The sequence below is a fragment of the Symsagittifera roscoffensis genome, chromosome 9 (genome assembly GCF_963678635.1).
Source record: "Symsagittifera roscoffensis chromosome 9, txSymRosc1.1, whole genome shotgun sequence".
In the NCBI taxonomy this organism is placed as follows: domain Eukaryota; kingdom Metazoa; phylum Xenacoelomorpha; order Acoela; family Convolutidae; genus Symsagittifera; species Symsagittifera roscoffensis.
In genome coordinates this window covers 47,314,517-47,329,887 of record NC_087070.1, presented here as the reverse complement: position 1 = coordinate 47,329,887, position 15,371 = coordinate 47,314,517, and positions in this window count along the sequence as shown.

Below are 15,371 nucleotides of genomic sequence, written 5' to 3'. Positions count from 1 at the left end.
ATACTTTCAATTTTTAACCGTTTGGCAAGTAAAGCAGATTGAAGCCCTAACTTGGGTTTTGACAACGCTTTCCTTGGCGCAAAAAACGCCCTATCGAAGACAAAAGATGTTCTAGTTCTGTGCGAGCGCACGCAAAGACCCAACGGCACAGAAAAGATGCTGCGAGCTTTCACAAATCGTGTGAAGCTCGATACGATCCACAGCTTCCGTGAAGTAACTGCGGAAAATTGTCAGTTGATCTTATACAAGGAGGCGTGAGTGCCCCTCAAGAAATTTTTCCGTACATCTTCTGGTGAATTATCATTGCCAGATGTTTTTTGAGTAATGAGAAGCTCAATCGGAGAGACGGCCTGGTGGTACTCCTGTCCTATGATAACTTCTATATCTTGATACTTGTACTGTAGGCGCTGTATAGAAGCTAACATAGGATTTTTGTCCTGCAACTCAGGCATATTAATACATTCTGTACCAACGTAAATGTTGTGTTTCACAAAAGATTTCATAGTGAAGAACAAATCGGCGTTATTTGATTCAGACGAGACAATTTGACTCAATGAGTTTCGATGACGTTTATAGCATTGAAACCACTGATGTGCAAATGGATTGGCTCACCAACCAGCTTTAAGTGGCTAGCGAGAGAGATAGAGATACCCAAGAATGTGTAGCCGTCTCAAAGAACCAACCTCTGAAAAATGTTGTCATCGGAAGACATACCAACTGTTGCAATTGGAAACAGTCTTTTCGGTAATTCTTTGTGATTTTCGCTTCCTCAAACCGCTTGAGCGGGAAAATGTTCAACACTTTTCGGTTTTGATTAATGGTTTTCGTCGAAAAGTTTTATCAGCACAGTGAAACAAAATTCAATCTCACAATCCTGTCTGAGACATTTCTTTGCCTCCGTGCAGTTACGGAATCAATGGTTCCTATTGAGGTGCGCAAAGCAAACTTTTTGCTCAGGTTCAAAATTTCCACGTTGAGTTCTTTCTGTTAAACCCAACGCAAGACAAAAAGGCATGCTTTCCTTTACACAACAAGCACGGCGGATAAATAGGCTTGTTTGTTTTTGTAATCCTAACTGCTTCTAGCATATGATGCAAACATTTTATTAATTTCGGTTGAACAGTTTCGTTCGTGTCCGGTTGCGAGCACCTTTAGTTAAGTTAATTTCTCGTAAACACTCAAATAGTTGAATTTAAGGGTTCAAGTAAAATGTCCAAATTGAGCGTGCCAGTTCAGAGCATTACCGTCAAATTGACTGAATTATAATACTGGGAGGCAATCTTTGCTGTTATTTTTCATTATTTCAGCTAGTTCACGAGCCAAAATTGATTGCTGTACCGGATGTTCAAACGACGAACCAACAAGGGGTTTAGAAAACCCTTGGTACGAAGAGTTCACATTGAGGACACTAATACACGGTACCACCACAGCCATGCGGCCTGATCCCACCTTAAGTACGGCCAATCGGAGTGGTAAAAAAACATTCGCATCAGTATTCTAACGCGTTGTCATCAGAGAAAATCTGTAGAAAATTTAAAGAAAAAAGTGTTGTTCGATTTAGAAAATTGAATGAATAGAAGTTTTAGTCGATCCGAGCAGTTCGTGAGATAATTTGACCCCAATAAAAATTTAGTCAATTTGATTCTAAACTCCTTTGAGTCAAAGCTGAAAATTATAACGTTCATATCAACTTCAGAATCAGATTTCGCCAAATGTGAATAATTTGTACTTCATCTTCTGTTTTTTACTCATTTTTTGCGCATATCGACTCTTTGTAAGGCTTGCAATCTAGACAGATATCAATTCTTCAGTTTGGCAACACTAAACCCCACAAATAAATTATTATTTTTTGAATTATGAGCACTTTTTCGTCAAACGGTTCGCAATTCTCAGTGATAATTTTCTTATTGAAACTGTGTTTGATTTGTGTAAAACTTGGAACTCTCTTGATAACTGGAATGCTGTAACATATGAACAATTTTTTTTCAGCTTAAATTTCTGTCTAAAAAGCTACATATTTTTTAAATGAAGTTGCTGTTCCAGGATTAGTCTGATCCAAAATTTATTCACGGTTTATGGCCTTAAGTTTACGCCAATCAATTCATGATCCATTGTTTCAGTCGTTCACCAATTACCCTGGTCAACATTTTTCGAAAATATATCAAAACCGATTTCAATTTCAGGTGACATATTCTTAAAAGGTATCTATCAAGTGATATGTCAAAGACCTTCAAATCAAACTAAGAAAATATTAATATGAAACGCGCTATAAAACAAATAAAACTGATTTCCCTAATTTAGATTTCCATTAGAAAAATTAGACACATTTTTAAAAAAAAATCCCGGGTAGCGATTTGTTCATTCTAAAGATTTGCTAAGCTTGGATATTTTTGACGTTCATGATTTAAATTAAAGTTGAACCAAAGGAACCACCTTTGGAAATTTTTGGCAACCAAAATTGAGGGGAGAGGCGGTCCACCGCCCCCCTCTGAACGCTACTGACAGTAGTACATTATTTGTATGTAACGCTTGAATCTCAACCAACCTAAATAAATCTTGGATGACAGTAACTACAAACCGGCAAAATTTTTGCTCAAAAACTCACCAAATACCTCAAATAACCAACAAACGAACAAATTTTTTTTTCGCAAATTAAGTGAGCGTTAGCTCGAATGGTTCTTTTGGCACATTTTTTTGTGCTAAGAAAATAGTTTATAAATTTTGAAAAACATTTTGGTCTGTTTGCATTGGCGAAAACAAAAATTAAGGATGATCACTATCCTTGTTGTTGCTTCATTAGAGTATTTTCCCTTATTTTACAAAATTGAAAAGCCTATGCTTGCTTCAATTTCAAACACTGATAAAACCTGCAATTACTCCCATTCAAACCCTTGAAGTAACAGCAAATGTTTCTCGGCAAATAAATCCGACAATCGTTGAAATTGAACATTATAAGTCGTTCATAGCCCCAAGAATTTACAGCTCAAAACTCGAAGCAAGCTCTCAAAACACTAGTATTTGTCCTTGAGACAAATAGTCTTCTTTAGAGATCAAAACAAACTGGTTAAATCTGAACCCGTTCAGAGAAAAAAAAACTTTGAAAAACGAATCAAAGTGGACTATAGACCCTCGGTTTTGCATGTATGAAGCTTAGGGTACTGGGAGATTCGAACCCGAGTGACCGGCGGTTTAGCCGTTGTAATTTACTTTAGTCCTGTTAGTCTTTGAGCGTTTTCACTTGTTCTTTACTTTCACACTAACACAACCTATTTTGCACTGCAGCATCCTCCTACCCCAAAGATTGAAGAGCTGGGGCAAGCCTACCGTCGGTAGGGTAAGTTCGGTCGTGGATGTCAACATAAGAGCAGAACGTGTGTATTCGTCTTCGCCGTAGTAAAAACTTAACGATGCGGGCAAGAGGGCAAAATTATCGCGAGCTATCGGGTTCAATCATTCAGAAAAGATCACTCGTTTTCAGATTGGTTGTTACCTTTCGCAATCTTGTGAGGTAAAGTGACATATTTTCGTAGACAACGAGACCATATAGCGTCGGCGTACGACTGGATTCGTATGTACTTTTTCATATGATCAAAATATTCTCGGGATTGGTTGGGGGTTAACGCTCCAGAGGATGGACAGGCAACCTATCGTTAGGTTTAGGCCACTGCAGTGCGGTGGCACCATCTGTTCACATGAAGATATCATTCACTTTAACTGTGAGTGTTTTCATACTTTCAATTTTTAACCGTTTGGCAAGTAAAGCAGATTGAAGCCCTAACTTGGGTTTTGACAACGCTTTCCTTGGCGCAAAAAACGCCCTATCGAAGACAAAAGATGTTCTAGTTCTGTGCGAGCGCACGCAAAGACCCAACGGCACAGAAAAGATGCTGCGAGCTTTCACAAATCGTGTGAAGCTCGATACGATCCACAGCTTCCGTGAAGTAACTGCGGAAAATTGTCAGTTGATCTTATACAAGGAGGCGTGAGTGCCCCTCAAGAAATTTTTCCGTACATCTTCTGGTGAATTATCATTGCCAGATGTTTTTGAGTAATGAGAAGCTCAATCGGAGAGACGGCCTGGTGGTACTCCTGTCCTATGATAACTTCTATATCTTGATACTTGTACTGTAGGCGCTGTATAGAAGCTAACATAGGATTTTTGTCCTGCAACTCAGGCATATTCATACATTCTGTACCAACGTAAATGTTGTGTTTCACAAAAGATTTCATAGTGAAGAACAAATCGGCGTTATTTGATTCAGACGAGACAATTTGACTCAATGAGTTTCGATGACGTTTATAGCATTGAAACCACTGATGTGCAAATGGATTGGCTCACCAACCAGCTTTAAGTGGCTAGCGAGAGAGATGGAGATACACAAGAATGTGTAGCCGTCTCAAAGAACCAACCTCTGAAAAATGTTGTCATCGGAAGACATACCAACTGTTGCAATTGGAAACAGTCTTTTCGGTAATTCTTTGTGATTTTCGCTTCCTCAAACCGCTTGAGCGGGAAAATGTTCAACACTTTTCGGTTTTGATTAATGGTTTTCGTCGAAAAGTTTTATCAGCACAGTGAAACAAAATTCAATCTCACAATCCTGTCTGAGACATTTCTTTGCCTCCGTGCAGTTACGGAATCAATGGTTCCTATTGAGGTGCGCAAAGCAAACTTTTTGCTCAGGTTCAAAATTTCCACGTTGAGTTCTTTCTGTTAAACCCAACGCAAGACAAAAAGGCATGCTTTCCTTTACACAACAAGCACGGCGGATAAATAGGCTTGTTTGTTTTTGTAATCCTAACTGCTTCTAGCATATGATGCAAACATTTTATTAATTTCGGTTGAACAGTTTCGTTCGTGTCCGGTTGCGAGCACCTTTAGTTAAGTTAATTTCTCGTAAACACTCAAATAGTTGAATTTAAGGGTTCAAGTAAAATGTCCAAATTGAGCGTGCCAGTTCAGAGCATTACCGTCAAATTGACTGAATTATAATACTGGGAGGCAATCTTTGCTGTTATTTTTCATTATTTCAGCTAGTTCACGAGCCAAAATTGATTGCTGTACCGGATGTTCAAACGACGAACCAACAAGGGGTTTAGAAAACCCTTGGTACGAAGAGTTCACATTGAGGACACTAATACACGGTACCACCACAGCCATGCGGCCTGATCCCACCTTAAGTACGGCCAATCGGAGTGGTAAAAAAACATTCGCATCAGTATTCTAACGCGTTGTCATCAGAGGTGTTTGCGGGGTCAAACTTCATGCTGAATTACTCAAATGGACCACAAGAGGCATGCTATTTGCAATGCAGCCTAGTGATCAAAGAAGCTGCTGATTCTGCCTCCGGTTTTCATTTAAATGAGCTGTTGACAAATGATAAATTTTTGGATGATTCAACGCCACCTGCGGCGCAGATGGTGCGACGTTTTGCGGAACTGTGTGATCTAATGGAAAATGATTCATCAGACCATTACTACCAAGATTTTGTTTTGAAATCTTTCAAACCCGACTTCTTCTAGCTTTCTTGTATGATTGTCAGCTAATGCTAGCATGTCTATTTCATTTTGTTGCTGTTTTAATATCAAAGGCAAGTTGATCCTGTCGCAACTTATTCAATTCTTCTTTCAAATTTTTAGACCCGGTGACTCCAGTTTCAAGCAAATGTTTAGATTTTTTGTCGCCAGCTACCTTTTCTTTTCGGGTCTTTACTACAGTTTAATTTGCTTCTGGGTTTCCTAAACACAGTTTCTAAATTTCAACCTCCTGTTAAACTTTACTATTAGTCTCTGTTAATTTGTGGAGATAAAAATCTCTTTTTTGATTTTCGTTTTGGTTTTCAATGAGTTCTATCACAAGAGCTTGATATTTGTGAAGATATTTTTCCGTGGAGTCTCTGTTTTTTTTCCATATTTTTACCGAGTATAAACTTGTCAATTATGATTTGTAAAATACAAGCAAAGCTCAAAAGAAATGTTTTTTTTTGATAGTATGACATCAGCAATCAAAGACTATGGCAGTCAAATCCATTTTATTTGAATTAATTTTAATCAAAGCTGATTTTGAGGTGAAAGCGTTCGAGTTTAAGGATGCGGAAACAAACGACTAACAAGCTCTGGAGAAGTCTCAGTGTACGAGCGAAATGGAGAAATAGGAGCGAAATAGCGAAAAAGGACTTGGAGACGAGAAAGGAGACTTGTGCAAGCTAGCTAAGCTAGAGACATTGAAGGTACAAGTGATCAATGAAATAAGCCTTATATGTTTCTTCGTCATTGAAACATGTTCTGAATCCTTGAATTCTCAGAGGGGAGTTCAAAGTACGAGGAGAGTTATCACAGAAAGACTAGTTTCTAGGAGTACTATTTTAACTAAATGAAACCTCTGCTTAAACTTGTTTTGTATGGCTTTCGGGTGTTAAAGGATTAAACATTTTCACTGTTTACTGGTTTTGAGAACACTGAGGCTGGCGCTGTAACGCTTTAACAAGAGGAGAGTCTTTAACTCAAGGCGAGCAGGCAGGTGAAGTTTCTTGTACATCTGATTGACCAACTGATCCTCAGCCTTGCACTTAGAAATGAAGTCTTTTGCCACAATAAGTACGAGAACACCTGGCCAACTAATTGCTTCTTTATATGCTCAGTACTGCTCCTTTGGTAGTAAACGATTGCACATAGGTTTTTCTTGTACCGCAGTAATAAATATATAAACAGCCCAGTTCTTATTCTGCGGTTTTGCTTACTGCTATGATCACTTATGAAACTTTTAATGGAATCGTGCCGAATGACATTCTCGGTATGTGAAGATAGAAAATGGTGCAGATAGAACTGAATACTTTTTCTGCAGAAACTTTAGCATTGATGTTCAAACTTAAACCGGGTTTCTGCACACCATCGCAACCTTTCTTACTAATGGGGTTGGGAATTAAGTGGTCGGTTGAATTCGAACAACACACGAGGAAAAAAACGGAGGCTAAAAAATTCAACTTTACTCAATTTCACTCAATTTAAAATCAACTAACCAGACCACCACACTTAACAGCGAAAACACCTAATCGATAGACTTACGAGCGAAACGGGGTGTGTTTTTATCTTTAACAAGAGGGGTGAGGAAACAGGCAAGCCAGTTGATTTTCAACAAAATACACGCAAAAATCTGAGCCTGAATAAATCAAATTATTCTGCCTGATTTTAAACTACTAGACCACTTAACTAGTGTTTATTGTCATGTAAAGCAAAGTTTGCCGAGCTCTGCGTTTTTTTTTGGCAATAATTGAAACTTTTTCACAAAACTTTTTTTGGATATTTCTTTTAGCGGGTTTGAGTCATACGCGGATTCAGTATTTAGTCTAGTACCCGATGTCTATTATGCGACCACAAGGACATTCAATCCTAGATTATTTTAATGCAAAACTTTTAGTAACGAGAAAAATGTGGAACTTTATTCCAACTAAATTGATCTAAAACATTTGAATTTCGAGAAAAAGTGCTAATTTTGTTAAAAGACACTTATCCAAATTTTTCAGTAATGGGAAAAAAAATAGATCTCGGAGCTTGCTCTGTGTCGTATTATAACATAGAATACCTTTATCAAATTCATAGCGGCAAGTTGATAAAGTTTTGTTTAACAAGTTTTCAAGAATGGGCGATCACCGGGAAAAAGGCAAAAGCTCCGAGTCGAGAAAAATTTCAATTCCACGCGAACCAAAATCTACAATCAGGATAGCTGAGAAGGCCTCTATAACAGTTTTTGGCTAGCAGAACACTTTCGGCCAACTGGACATTCCCAACACTCGCACTAGGAACGAACTTCGGCTAACTGCACTACGTGACGAGTTTCGGCAAATTGCTCACTTAGACATTGTCGGCCAACTGGGTTTTGACGAATTTCGTCCAATTTTCGTATAACTCTCAGCCAATTTGCTAATACTCTTGGCCAATTGATCTCTAACTCTCTCGTCCAAGTCGCTATTTATCTAGGCCAATTGATTGCTATCACTCTCGGTGAAGGATACACTCGTGTCAGTGTCGATACACTAGTGTGTGGGTTGATACGCTCGTGTCCGATATCCTCGAGTCCAAGTAGACACTTTAGTCCGGAAGGATAGACTCGAGTCCGCATCGTACAGCTTCTGAAAATAACTCTGTCCGGGTCGTCCAGCTTCTGAAAACAAATCTGAAAGTCTGTCCGGGTCGTCCAGCTTCTGAAAACAAGTCTGAAAGTCTTCCGGGTCGTACAGCTTCTAAGAACAAGTGGTCCGGATCGATATAGCTTCTGAAACCAAGTCGCCCCGGGTCGGACAGCTTCTGAAAAAAAGTCTGTCCGGGTAGATACACTCCAGTCCGTGTCGTGCAGCATCTGAAAACAAGTCTGTCCGGCTCGTCCATTTTCTGAAAACAAATCTGAAAGTCTGTCCGGCTCGTCCAGCTTCTGAAAACAAATCTGAAAGTCTGTCCGGGTCGTCCAGCTTCTGAAACCAAGTCTGAAAGTCTGTTCGGGTCGTACAGCTTCTAAGAACAAGTGGTTCGGATCGATATAGTTTCTGAAACAAAATCGCCCCGGGTCGGAAGCTTCTGAAAACAAGTCTGCCCGGGTCGATACACTCGCTCAAGTCCGGGTCGTACAGCTTCTGATAACAAGTTGTCGCGGGTTGCAGCATCAAAATGGGCTCGCTCCACTCTCAAACTCTGAAAAAGTAAGCCAATTCAAACAGTTGAATTAACGGTAAAAAATTTTCGGAAAACCAATTCGATAGTCGGTATATTTGCACTTTTTACATCGTGCATGGCAACAACAACTTATAGTTTAAAACACAAAACAAGCTCTGAAAACACTGGTGTTCGCTCTGGAGACAAATCACTCGTTTTTGGGGGTCAGACTTAATCAAGTAAGAACCGTGTTAGAGATTAAAAAAACGCTTAAAATAATGTATCACCCCTAGTTTAGTTTCTTAAAACATAGTAGCTGGTGTGTTCGAACCTACGCCAACCGGTGGACGTTTTAATTAGCTTTTAGACCGCTTGGCCATACCCGCATCCAAGTTTAGGCGTAAATAATTGATTATAACGGATTATTATGATGATTTTTGACAATTATAATCGATTATAATTACCAAAATTAGGTCTTTAAGGGATTTATAATTGATTATAATCGTGATATTTTCCAAGAGATTATTATCTCTTATAATCGATTATAATTGATTATAATTGATTATAGTTCTTACCAAAAACCCTTAAAATCAATTATAATCGATTATAATCGATTATAATCTCTTATTTTGCCGAAATTTTTTTATATTCGAAATATCTCTTACGGGTTATTTTTTTGTGTCAATAGAAAAAATCTCTGAAAGAGAGATCTCTTGAACACTTTGGTTCATCTGAACACAAAGTTATACCACGAAACAAAAGTTTCATAGAGATCCTTTCATATGAGTGGAAAGGTTCTCGCGGTAGATGAAAAATAAATTTTCAGAATCAATCATGAAACTAAATCAATCTGCTGATGTTTTGGTGTTTAAAAAAGCTTAAAATATGCATCAAAAAACAACTCTATTGGGGAAGAAATGAAAAAAAAAACTTATAAATTTGAATTAATTGGAAAACTTTAAAAACATTTTTCTCATTTTTCATAGGAACCAGCGTACACAAAAAGCATAAAATATAAGCAATTTAGATGCAACTTCGAAGACAAAAATGGACAAACAAAAGGGATTATAATCAATTATAATCAATTATAATGGATTTTTGTGCAAAACTAATAAAATAGAAATTTGAATAAAAATAATGGATTATAATCAATTATAATCGATTATAATTGTATCAAAAAATAGACGAAAAAATAATCGATTATAATCGATTATAATGGATTATAATTAATTATAATTTGAATTTAAAAAGAGAGATTATAATCGCTTATTAATTGATTAAAATTGATTGTTTCTCAATTATAGTGAGACTGGTACTAAAATAACGCTAAGATAACGTAATATAATCGATTATTAACGCTTGAAACTGGATGCGGGTAAGTTTGTGCACGTTAGTCCAATCATTTTGCTGATTACTTTCACGCTTGTTGTGGCTAAAAGCATTTATACTCCAATTGATTTTCGCTCAAAAGTTACATCTGCGCGACAACAACGCCAATTTTTTTCCTGCATGGAAACGTACTGACAACTAAATTAATAAACTGATAAAAAAGACGGAATTGATCAAACAAACCGTTGAGTAAGAAATCATTTTTTGTATGATCGTACACCGTCAGTCCGACACAAAAATCCGAGGGCGATTCATTTTTGATTTTAACTTCAAAAAAGAAAACAAAACATGCAAGCAACCTGATAGAACTAAAAAAATTCTCTCTGTTTACTTATTCAAAGCAAAAACCACATCGAAAAATATTTCTGTTTGCAAAATTTTAGGGGTGTGAAAAAATAGGGGAAAACCCTGCAAGTCGTAAAACTACTGAAGTTGGTTTTAAATCTCTGTTCAGTTTCAAATTCTAATTTTAGAGTTTATGTTTTAAAGATTCCACCTCTAAAAAGCATACATAATGTTTTGGTGATAACAACTGATTTTCACCAAAAAAACGGAACGTTTTTGTATACTAATTTTTTTTTCAAAACTCGTGGGGCATCTGTCTGATAAGTTGTGGCCACCCAAAAACTGTGTTTGAGTTTATGTTTGTGTTTTTGGCTTAAATCAAACAATCATCTCTTGTTTTCAATGTTGTACCGGCTCTTATGGTCACAAAACAAAAAAAATGTACCTGATGGCAAAGTAAGACATTAATTTTTTGGACTAAACATACTCAAGTAATCATTTTTAAGGCTTGATACTTTCTTAAACAAAAACAATTTATGGTGTCAATAAACTCCAATGAAAAAACTAAAATCGATGATTATAAGTTTTTTGAAAAACTTACTGTTTATCAAATCAACGAGTTCAGATTTTTTTGAACAGACGAATTTTTTGCTTAATTCGGTTGAACATTAAAAACTCCCATTATTAGTAATATCAGTTTTATAGACCCTAACAATTTGAAGGTTGGCAAATACTCTTTGAGTAGTCATGGTGAATTGATTTAGTGGTGAATTGACCTTTTATGAATAATTATGTTGACTGGAAAGTATTAGTTTTTCATTTTTAACCACAATTAAAAGTAATTGTATTTAAAATTTTCGAACTCTTCGGTGATAACTGTACGCTTTAGTTCTCGTCCACTATTAATAAAATTTACCTATTAATAAAAAAATTCACCAGTAACTTTACTAAAAAATGTCACCAATTTTGTTCCGATTTTCGAAAAAAAAGAATACTTATTCTTGGTGTGTTTTTTTTCAGTCAATTTACTCAACAAAAAAATAGTTTTTAGAAAAAAAGATTAAGCCCTATTGAAGATATCGACTCCCTGGTATCAAAGGTTTTAAAAAAAAAGATTTTACCTACGATCATTTTTTAAAAAAAGTTATGGCAGTTTGTAGTTTGCCAATTTGGCCATGCTTTGGACCAATTTATGGGCATTTTGAAGATTTTATCCATAACCCCGAAAGCGTAACGCAAATTATTTATTCGTTGCGACTTATCCTGCACAATAAAATTGTTCCAAAGTAAATTGAGGCTAGCTAGTCTGTCGTAGTAATTTGGTACGACTCATTTTTTTTACACTTTCTGATATTATCCACATTCTATAGTTTTTCAACATTTTCTTTCTCAAAAATCTATTCGATATGAGTTAAGGGGAAATTGGAAGATTCAAGGCTTTACCCTGGTATACGAGCAGTCTTTTTTGTTTTATTAAATGTGTGTATATTTTTGAAAATTATGAGTACAAACATTATCAAAAAAGAAACAAATAAATGTGCATGGTTCATTGATTTCAGCTTTAAAAAATGATCCATGTTATATAATTATAGTGAGCAGGCATTCGTTCCTAATTTTTAGCCGCAATTGAATCAAGATTGATCGTATCAGAGTAAAGCCGTCAATGTTCCAACGGTCTTTTATTGTCTAAGAAGCAGTGTTCGTTCTAACAAAATGATGAATTTTTCGAACAAGAAAAAAACATGTATATAATATTTTGAGTTTTTTAAAAATCAAGCCTCCACAAGCCATATAAAGTACTAAGTGATAATTTTCAAAACTAGTAACGTAGGATTTATGACAAATGGCCTGTTTTAATCAATTTTGAACGATTTCTATGAGGGATTATATCTCCGCATATTGACAATCTTTAAACCGTCATAACGTCATGAAAAAAAAATAATCACAGGTAAAATGATTTTTCAAATTTGATCTCAGAATGACAATACTTTTCAGCTGATATAAAAAAAATCCGTCAAAAAGTCTGAGTTAAAAACTCAAACTTTGTCTGAAGAAAAAAAAACACCCCGAGCACAAATATTCCGTTACATTTTGAAGAAGGGGAAACCATTTTGTTTTGAAATCTTTTTTCTTACTCAACTGTGGTTTTTATATGCCAAATAAGTCAGCTCAAATGAAAATGAATTTTGATTTTGAAAAGCTATCGTGGATAGTTACTTTTAGCAAGAAAGCTTTTTTTTGTCAATTTTTGTCGCAATATTCAGAAGCTGCAGAACCTGATATTAATTAAATCGGCGAAAATTAAGTTTTTGAAAATTAAATTATAGAAGGAGTCTGTGAAAGTCAACTAAATAGTGTATGAAGTAGTCAAGATGTAGAAAAAAAAAGATTTGTGAATTTCTAATAATCCAAATTCAACTTGCTATGACGTCAAATCTTTTTTGCCAATTAACACTCTTTCGAGATTAATCCTCTTCTACTGCTCGCCGTTTTTTCCATCCCGATAAAATATCCATACGAGGCCATCAAAATATAGCTATCAAAGTAGAGTATGCTGAATAGTCTTGCGTTCTATAGTCAATTTTTGCTGCAGAGCAACATCTTCCCGTGTTGCATAAAAACTTTTAAAAAAGCGGAAAAAAGCGTTCGTTTTACAACCACTGAGCTTGCATATTCCACTTGTAGTTGCAGATTCCAGGACAGCTTAAGTATATTAAACACATGTATTATTGTTTGTATATGGATTCCACAAATGGTTCCGAATTCCTCAAATTTTGTTGTGGGTTCCACAAATTTTACTTCGGATTCCGCAAAGTTGACTGTTTTTGGAGCGATTTCGAGCAATACAGATTTTAAGCTATTTGTCCTAATCCAAAACAGCAAAAAAGATCAGAGAAAAGTAGCAATTTTGCGGATTTCTGTTTTTGGCCTGTTGCCGAATCCGCTTCCAATTCTCAAAATGCACAGCTTGGCTTCTTTATGAGCTAGTTTGAATGCCGATATTAGCAGCAGCAGAAGTCAATTGAGCTATAACAGTTTGTAAAATAGCTGAACAGTCGATAACAAAAAGTATACTGTTGGCATGGTCTAAGTCAACTACACACAGTCCTTGTGAAACGCAAATGACCTGAACTACAATTTTTTGTGATTCAGACAATCACTGATTTGAATTGCTAGAGCGTACAAGAAAGCCGGCATTTTACTCTATTTGTCACTATTTGTCAACGCAGAACGGGTCATAAGCTCATCATACACTCTCACTTTACATCCTAAACTTGCATGATCATTAATTTTGTACTGATGTTTTTTGGTGAACTTATAGTCACCTTGGTTAAATCATTCTGGTTGCCAAATTTTTTCCAAAGTGTCCCACTTTGGTATAATTTTACGACATCCATTTTTGGTTGACCAACCTGAAAATTTTTCCAAAGGCGCTTATGGCACCAAAACAAATAATATTGAGGAGGGGGGGGGGGAAGCGCGCGTCGAAAAACGCAGTTTTCTAGTCAACATTTTCCAAAAATGGCCTATAAACGCCTTTTCTGGCCTGTTTTTTGGAAAAAATTGTCTGCGGCGCAGAAAATTTTGACAACATATGGTCTTTATAGTATTTTCGGTTGACCGAAAGTGAAATTGGTCAACCTAGTACTAAAAAAATCAGGCAACTTTTTCAAAAATTTTCGAAAAACCGCCCTTTCCCCTAAAAACTTTCCAGCAAACGCCACTGGTCACAATGCTTCTTTTTCAAGCCCATAAACTTTGACTCATCAGGTTTTACATCTTTTATAACTTGTTTTCAATGTTGTACCGGCTCTATAGCTCACAAAATAAAAAAATTGTATCTGATTGCAAAAAAAAATACATTAATTTTTTTTTTTTACTAAACACAGTCATCGTTTTTAATGCTTGATGCTTTCTTAAGCAAGAACAATTTAACGTTTCAATCATTTTTAAGCATACAGATCATACAATTGCTTAAAAATTTCATCTTCAAATCTAATGTTAAGAAACTCAAACCGAAGACTAAATATTTTTTGAAAAACTTACTGCTTATTACATCAACGAGTTCAACTTTTTTTTTGCACAGACGAATCTTTTGCACATTAAAAACTCTTAGCCCATTTTTAGTCATATCATTTTTGTAGACCCTAAAAATTGCAGGTTGAAAAATACTCTTCAAATAGGCATGGTGAATTGATTTCAGTTATGAATTGACATTTTATAATTAATTATAATGAATAAAAAGCATTTGTTTTTAATTTTTAACCGCAGTTGAAAGTTATTGTTTTTATAGCTTTCAAATTCTTGTTGATAATTGTACGCCTTAGTTCTAATCGATGGCTCAAATTTAACAAATAAAATTCACCTTTAAATTCCCCAAAAAAGGTCACCAATATTTGTTCCGATTTTCAAAGATTTGCATCTCTTGTAACTTGTTTTTAAGCACTCGCTTGTTTTTAAGCGCTAAATCATAGTGAAAATTTTCAGATTCCTTGATATCTTTGTTTTTTTTTTCATTTTTTGATAAGACCGATGATCTGGCGTCATTATCCGATGCTAGTTTGGGTGATACCGCCGCTACCGCAACAACTCGCAAGAAAAGACAGCTCCCAAGAAAAGAAAACTCGCAAGAAAAGACAACTCGCAGCAAAAGACAACTCGCAAAATTTAAGGAAAGCGACTACTCGCAAGTATTTGAAGCTAATTGTAAGCTTTAAATTCTCGGTTTAAGGTCGCCGGCGGGCGCGTTACGCGCACTTCGCCGCTTCGTGGCAATAACCGGCTCTAAATTTCGTATTAAGTCCTACCCTCTGTTGGCAAGCTTGCAACACGTTGGCGCGACTGCGGCGGTGAGTATATTGCGGATCGTCTTTTCTTGTGAGCTGTCGGATTACGGATAGCGCAATCGTCTGCGGTGACGGTTCCTTGAAAGCGACTATTGCTCCCCTTTCCGGTCATGTTTTTGAGGTTGAAGCCGTACTTCTTGCTGCTTTAGGCTACGAGTTTGGCTTGGCAGGGGTTTTTGGCTGAGAACGTTTCTGCTTATTTGT